Consider the following 7,879-nt stretch of genomic DNA (forward strand, 5'->3'; position numbering starts at 1 on the left):
TTAATTTCATTTTACACACAGACAAAAGTGTTTATTTACGCCAGGAAACCAAAATGTGCACCCGGGTCTTCATTTTTACTATACTTACTCTGAGGTTAAGAAAACAAATACTAACCAGCAAAGTGCACTGAGAAAATGAAGTCAGAAATTCTCCAGAAATGTGGTCACATGATTCATCAGAGTGGCCCGTACATATTGACCTTTTGTGAGGGTGGCATCAAATATCGAACAGACGGGCAAACACAGGAATGACATGTTTTGTGGAGAAAATACACAATCAGTGGTGACCTTGGTGATCACCAGATGTAGGACTCAAAAGTAAAGAAAATCACAAACTTTAAACATTGTATAACTTCAGCCACACCTGTTCTTAATTTCTATTTCATCATTTTTATCTGGTAGCAGACAGGCATGGTACCACTGCACATGCTATTCAAAGTTGCATCAAAGTTCACCAAATTTTAATTACAGTAATTTATCCTTATTATATGCCCTTTTCATTTCAACATATACAAGATGACAGCGGGACAGAGGGACTCTTACCTATCTGTTCACTCACGGGATATTACAGAGTACGTCTCCACTTTTACAAAGCTGAGGAATATGATGGTCACAATAAACCAAACCAGCATGACATCACAGCATAAAGAAGACAGTTTGACATGAAAGTAACTGGCTATCCTGTTACAGTACATCCGTAAAATATTCACAGCACATCACCCGTCTGAGGTCAAGAGCACTCTGGAGCAGGTTTTCATCCAGGATGTCACTGTACTTTGCTGCATTAATCTTTCCCTCAATCCTGACCAGTCTCCCAGTTCCTGTCGCTGAAAAATGTCCCCACAGCATGATGCTGCCACCACCATGCTTCACTGTAGGGATGGTGCCTGGTTTCCTCCAAACATAACACCTGGCATTCACATCAAAGAGTTCAATCTTTGTCTCACCAGACCAGAGAATTTTGTTTCTCATGGTTTGCGAGTCCTTCAGGTGCCTTTTGGCAAACTCCAGGTGGGTTGCCATGTGCCGTTTACTAAGGAGTGGCTTCCGTCTGGCCACTCTACCATACAAGCCTGATTGGTGGATTGCTGCAGAGATAGTTGTCCTTCTGGAAGGTTCTCCTCTCTCCACAGAGGAATGCTGGAGCCCTGACAAAGTGACCATCAGGTTCTTGGCACCTCCCTGACTAAGGCCCTTCTCCCCGATCGCTCAGTTTAGATGGGTGGCCAGCTCTGGGAAAAGTCCTGGTGGATCCAAACTTCTTCCATTTACAGATGATGTAGGCCACTGTGCTCATTGGGACCTTCAAAGCAGCAGGAATGTTTCTGTACCCTTTCCCAGATTTGTGCCTCGAGACAATCCTGTCTTGAAGGTCTACAGACAATTCCTTTGACTTCAAGCTTCGTTTGTGCTGACATGCACTGTCAACTATGGGACCTTATATGTAGACAGGTGTGTGCCTTTCCAAATCATGTCCAATCAACTCAATTTACCCCAGGTGGACTCCAATTAACTTGTAGAAACATCTCAAGGATGATCAGTATAAACAGGATGCACCTGAGCTCAATTTTGAGCTTCATGGCAAAGGCTGTGAATACTCATGTACAGGCGATGTCTTACTTTTTTTTTAAATAAATTTGAAAAAAAAAAAAAAAAAACTCAAAAAATCTTTTTTTTCACATTGTCATTATGGGGTATTGTGTGTAGAATTTTCAGGGAAAAAATGAATTTCATTCATTTTGGAACAAGGCTGCGTGTAACATAAAATGTAGAAAAAGTGAAGTGCTATGAATACTTTCTGGATGCACAACAGGCTGAAAAATATTCTATACGTAACAATTCACATGCCTCCATTGTCTCCAATTACTTTTTAACTTCTTAAACAGGTTGTTATAACCAAAATGAAATTTCCCACAAACTCCTCTGAGGGCAGATTTTTTTTTTCTGTTATTTAATAAACCAAACATTAGAAACTTTTGAATCATCATCAGAGCTGATGATTAATGTTGTCAATCAAAGCTTTTCCAGGCTGTAGTTTCAATCCCCGATAGTGGCAGAGTCTAATTCTTCTTGAACACTGAAAGTGTTCGGTTTCTGGGCATACAGAGACATGGGACAAGAAATTAGACAAATACACTGTATTTTCCAGAGCATAAATCTTTTTTTTTAACTAGTGTGAGAGGGTCCGGTGACTTCTGAAAAATATGGTGTATTTGTCTAATATCAAGTCAAAATATCTCATAACACAAAATAAGGCAGTCACCTTTCAACTAAAATTTCACTAAGATATGAGGAGCATGTCGTTCATAATAATAATAATAATCATCATCATCATCATAATGCATTGCTTTCTCGGTAATCAAAGCACTAAAAAAGTAATAATAAAATAACAAATGTCAATCATATTAAAATACATTGAGACTATGACCAAATTCTCAAATTAAAGAGCTGATAATACAGAAAAGAGATGCAACTTAAACTCAGGAAAATCTGGTGCTTGGTAACATTTTGACTTTGTATAAGTAACATTTTGACTTTGTATAGTATATCTTTAAATAAAAAAAAAGTACCTAATATTTTGATATAAAGTTTCAAAGGCATTGAAATCCAACTGGCACTTACTAAATCACATTTCTTGGCATATGACATAAATGTCACAGGCCCCATTTGCAACCCGGTGTAAACAGAGCACAGCGCAGCGCAATCATCATTGCTCATTTGCAACCCATGCCATTGTCCACTTTGTTCAAGTAGTGAGACCACCTGCACTCACCTGTGTGCCTGAAGGTGTGCTGGTCTTAAAATGAGATGTGGTCAAGCACAGTGGCCTTGCATTGCTAGTGTGAAGCAGCAGAAAGCAGCTGTGCCACATAACCCCCCAAAAAACCTGGTCCAAAGTTGAGTGTGGAGTTTTTCTGCAATTTATACAGGCATAATATTCAGATTCAATTCACATAAGCAAGTTTATGACGTGTATCCTCTGCTTGTATAAACAGCAATACTCCACAAGGCATCAAACTTCAAAGAAATTAAACTGAAAACTAAAACTAACATAAATACAGTGGGGCCAACAAGTATTTAGTCAGTCCCTGATTGTGCAAGTTCTCCTACTTAGAAAGATGAGAGAGGTCTGTAATTTTCAACATAAGTACACTTCAACTATGAGAGACAAAATTAGCAAAAGAAAAAAAAAAAAAAAAATCCAGAAAATCACATTGTAGGATTTTTAAAGAATTTATTTGTAAACTATGGTGGAAAATAAATATTTGGTCACCTACAAACAAGCAAGATTTCTGGCTCTCACAGACCTGTAACTTCTTCTTTAAGAAGCTCTTCTGTCCTCCACCTGTTATCTGTTGGAACTTGTTATCTGTATAAAAGACACCTGTCCACAGCCTCAAACAGTCACACTCCAAACTCAACCATGGGCAAGACCAAAGAGCTGTCGAAGGACACTAGGAAGAAAATTGTAGATGTGCACCAGGCTGGGAAGAGTGAATCTACAATAGTCAAGCAGGTTGGTGTAATTAAATCAACTGTGGGAGCAACTGTAAGAAAATGGAAGACATACAAGACCACTGATAATCTCCCTCGATCTGGGGCTCCACGCAAGATGTCATCCCGTGGGGTCAAAATGATCATGACCTACCATCCCTGGTTCTCAAGACCAGTCACCTAACTGGCTCTACGCTACTCTTTTCTACTCTCCTATTTTACTCTTCCTTTTTAGATATTTAGATATACCTTTATATACTAGCATCGTTCCACCTTAGAAATGGAATTATGTGGGCCGCTGAAGAGGAGATACTGCTGGCCCACCACCAGCAGAGGGCGCACTGCTTGGAGTGCGGGCTCCAAGCACGAGAGGGCGCCAGACCCAGAAGAAGTGACAGCTGTCATTCATCCCCTGCACCAGCTGTCACTCGTTCATCATCACCATCATAAAAGCCGGACTGCAACTCCACCTCCTCGCCGAGAAATCGACTACCATTAAAAAGGTAAGTTCTCTGCTGACAGACACTTTGTGTGTTTAACCTGAACTTCTGTTACAGCCGTTTTCCTGGAGTGTTTCCTTATCTGAGGGATTGGCGTTTGGTGTGACAGCGACGGCTTCGCCTCACACCCCAACCCAGATAAGTGGTTAAACCAGGAGCTGTACGAGTGTGTGATTGGAGGTGGAGGAGCTCCCTCCTAACTGTGTATGGACTGTGAATTACTGAGTGTGCGGACTCACACTCATACAAGATATCTCTGCTTTCTGCCAGCAGTACCAGGGTCGACAGCCGAAGACAGAGGCCACCTGGGGACTCGGGACTTGGCGGCTCCGGTGTTCTTCAGACCGTTGGTGGTGGAGGCCGTGTGGGACGCGGCTTCTCTCTCGTCAGGGGTCTTCTATCTTCGAGCCTGCCCACACGTCACCTGGTGTTTATTGACTGTGCAAATTTCTGTACATTTGGTTGTGTATTATCACAACATTAAATTGTTACCTTTTGGCTTACTCATTGTCCGTTCATTTGCGCCCCCTGTTGTGGGTCCGTGCTACGACACCTTCCCAACAGGAATATAATATTTAAGATATACCTTACTGAATTTTCATGAGAAAAGTGAACAAACATCCCAGAACTACACAGAGGGACCTGATGAATGACCTGCAGAGAGCTGGGACCAAAGTAACAAAGGCTACACACTACTCAGAGAGGGACTCAAATCCTGCAGTGCCAGGTGTGTCCCCCTGCTTAAGCCAGTACATGTCCAGGCCTGTCTGAAGTTTGCCAGAGAGCACATGGATGATCCAGAAAAGGATTGGGAGAATATCATGTGGTCAGATGAAACCAAAATGGAACTTTTTGGTAAAAACTCAACTCGTTGTGTTTGGAGGAAGAATGCTGAGCTGCATTCAAGAACACCATACCTACTGTGAAGCACGGGGGGTGGAAACATCATGCTTTGGGGCTGTTTTTCTGCAAAGGGGACAGGACGACTGATCCGTGTTAAGGGAAGAATGAACGTGGCCATGTATCATGAGATTTTAAGCCAAAACCTTCCATCAATGAGAGCACTGAAGATGCAACGTGGCTGGGTCTTCCAGCATGACAGTGATCCCAAACACACCGCTTGGGCAATGAAGGAGTGGCTCTGTAAAAAGCATTTTGAGGTCCTGGAGTGGCCGAGCCAGTCTCCAGACCTCAACCCCATTGCAAATTTGTTGAGGGAGTTGAAAATCCGTGTTGCCCAGCGACAGCCCCAAAACATCACTGCTCCAGAGGAGATCTGCATGGAGAAATGGGCTAAAATACCAGTGTGTGCAAACCTGGTGAAGACTTACAGGAAATGTTTGACCTCTGTCATTCCAACAACGATTATGTTACAAAGTAATGAGTTGAACTTTTGTTACTGACCAAATACTTATTTTCCACCACAATTTACGAATAAATTCTTTAAAAATCCGACAATGTGATTTCATTTTGTCTCTCATAGTTGAAGTGTACCTATGACGAAAATTACAGACCTCTCTCATCTTTCTAAGTAGGAGAACTTGCACAATCAGGGGCTGGCTACATACTTTTTTACCCCGCTGTATACAAAACCTATAATGGTCTTTACACTAGCTTGTTTGGCAACAAGACGTGGCTGGTCACAGGAAAGATGTGCTGAAGTGTTTCACCTCAGGGAGGTTTGCGATGGTTGCTGCTTTTGTAAATGAGCTGGCCATGCTTTTTATGTGTCAGTCAGGTTTCAGAATTCATCATAGTACAGAAACAGTATTAGTGAAGGTTACAAATGATCTTCTTATGGCCTCAGTGGACTCATCTCTGTGCTCGTCCTGTTAGACCTCAGTGCAGCTTTGATACTGTTGACCATAAAATTTTATTACAGAGATTAGAGCATGCCATAGGTATTAAAGGAACTGCGCTTCGCTCTCAGACTACAGGCTTACTTGTAGTTCCTAGGGTTTGTAAGAGTAGAATGGGAGGGAGGCAGAGCCTTCAGCTTTCAGGCTCCTCTCCTGTGGAACCAGCTGCCAATTCGGATTAGGGAGACAGACACCCTCTCTACTTTTAAGATTAAGCTTAAAACTTTCCTTTTTGAAAAAGCTTATAGTTAGGGCTGGATCAGGTGACCCTGAACCATCCCTTAGTTATGCTGCTATAGAGTTAGACTGCTGGGGGGTTTCCCATGATACACCCAGTGTTTCTTTTTATTCACCTCTTTTTGCTCTGTATGCACCACTCTGCTTTAAATCATTAGTGATTGATCTCTGCTCTCTTCCACAGCATGTCTTTTTCCTGATTCTCTCCCCTCAGCTCCAACCAGTCCCAGCAGAAGACTGCCCCTCCCTGAGTCTGGTTCTGCTGGAGGTTTCTTCCTGTTAAAAGGGAGTTTTCCTTCCCACTGTCGCCAAGTGCTTGCTCATAGGGGGTCGTTTTGACCATTGGGGTTTTTCTGTAATTATTGTATGGCTTTTGCCTTACAGTATAAAGCGCCTTGGGGCGACTGTTTGTTGTGATTTGGCGATATATAAATAAAATTGATTGATTGAATTTCAAGCACACTCAGCTGTTCGCCAGAAAACCTCACTTTGAGAGGTTAAATAGCAAAGTCCCACTTTGAAATGAGGTGGGCTTCATAGATAATTGGCAAAGCTTCTGGGGAAAACCTGGTCTTGTTAGGAGAGACGGCATCCATCCCACTTTGGATGGAGCAGCTCTCATTTCTAGAAATCTGGCCAATTTTCTTAAATCCTCCAAACCGGGTTGGGACCAGGAAGCAGAGTTGTAGTCTTACACACCTCTCTGCAGCTTCTCTCCCCCTGCCATCCCCTCATTACCCCATCCCCGTAGAGACGGTGCCTGCTCCCAGACCACCAATAACCAGCAAAAATCTATTTAAGCATAAAAATTCAAAAAGAAAAAATAATATAGCACCTTCAACTGCACCACAGACTAAAACAGTTAAATGTGGTCTATTAAACATTAGATCTCTCTCTTCTAAGTCCCTGTTAGTAAATGATATAATAATTGATCTACATATTGATTTATTCTGCCTTACAGAAACATGGTTACAGCAGGATGAATATGTTAGTTTAAATGAGTCAACACCCCCGAGTCACACTAACTGCCAGAATGCTCATAGCACGGGCCGAGGCGGAGGATTAGCAGCAATCTTCCATTCCATCTTATTAATTAATCAAAAACCCAGACAGAGCTTTAATTCATTTGAATGCTTGACTCTTAGCCTTGTCCATCCAAACCGGAAGTCCCAAAAACCAGTTTTATTTGTTATTATCTATCGTCCACCTGGTCGTTACTGTGAGTTTCTCTGTGAATTTTCAGACCTTTTGTCTGACTTAGTGCTTAGCTCAGATAAGATAATTATAGTGGGCGATTTTAACATCCACACAGATGCTGAGAATGACAGCCTCAACACTGCATTTAATCTATTATTAGACTCAATTGGCTTTGCTCAAAATGTAAATGAGTCTACCCACCACTTTAATCATATCTTAGATCTTGTTCTGACTTACGGTATGGAAATTAAAGACTTAACAGTATTCCATGAAAACTCCCTTCTGTCTGATCATTTCTTAATAACATTTACATTTACTCTGATGGACTACCCAGCAGTGGGGAATAAGTTTCATTACACTAGAAGTCTTTCAGAAAGCGCTGTAACTAGGTTTAAGGATATGATTCCTTCTTTATGTTCTCTAATGCCATATACCAACACAGTGCAGAGTAGCTACCTAAACTCTGTAAGTGAGATAGAGTATCTCGTCAATAGTTTTACATCCTCATTGAAGACAACTTGGATGCTGTAGCTCCTCTGAAAAGAGAGCTTTAAATCAGAAGTGCCTGACTCCGTGGTATAACTCACAAAC

Source organism: Thalassophryne amazonica, chromosome 4 (assembly GCF_902500255.1).
Source record: "Thalassophryne amazonica chromosome 4, fThaAma1.1, whole genome shotgun sequence".
NCBI classification, from domain to species: Eukaryota; Metazoa; Chordata; class Actinopteri; order Batrachoidiformes; family Batrachoididae; genus Thalassophryne; species Thalassophryne amazonica.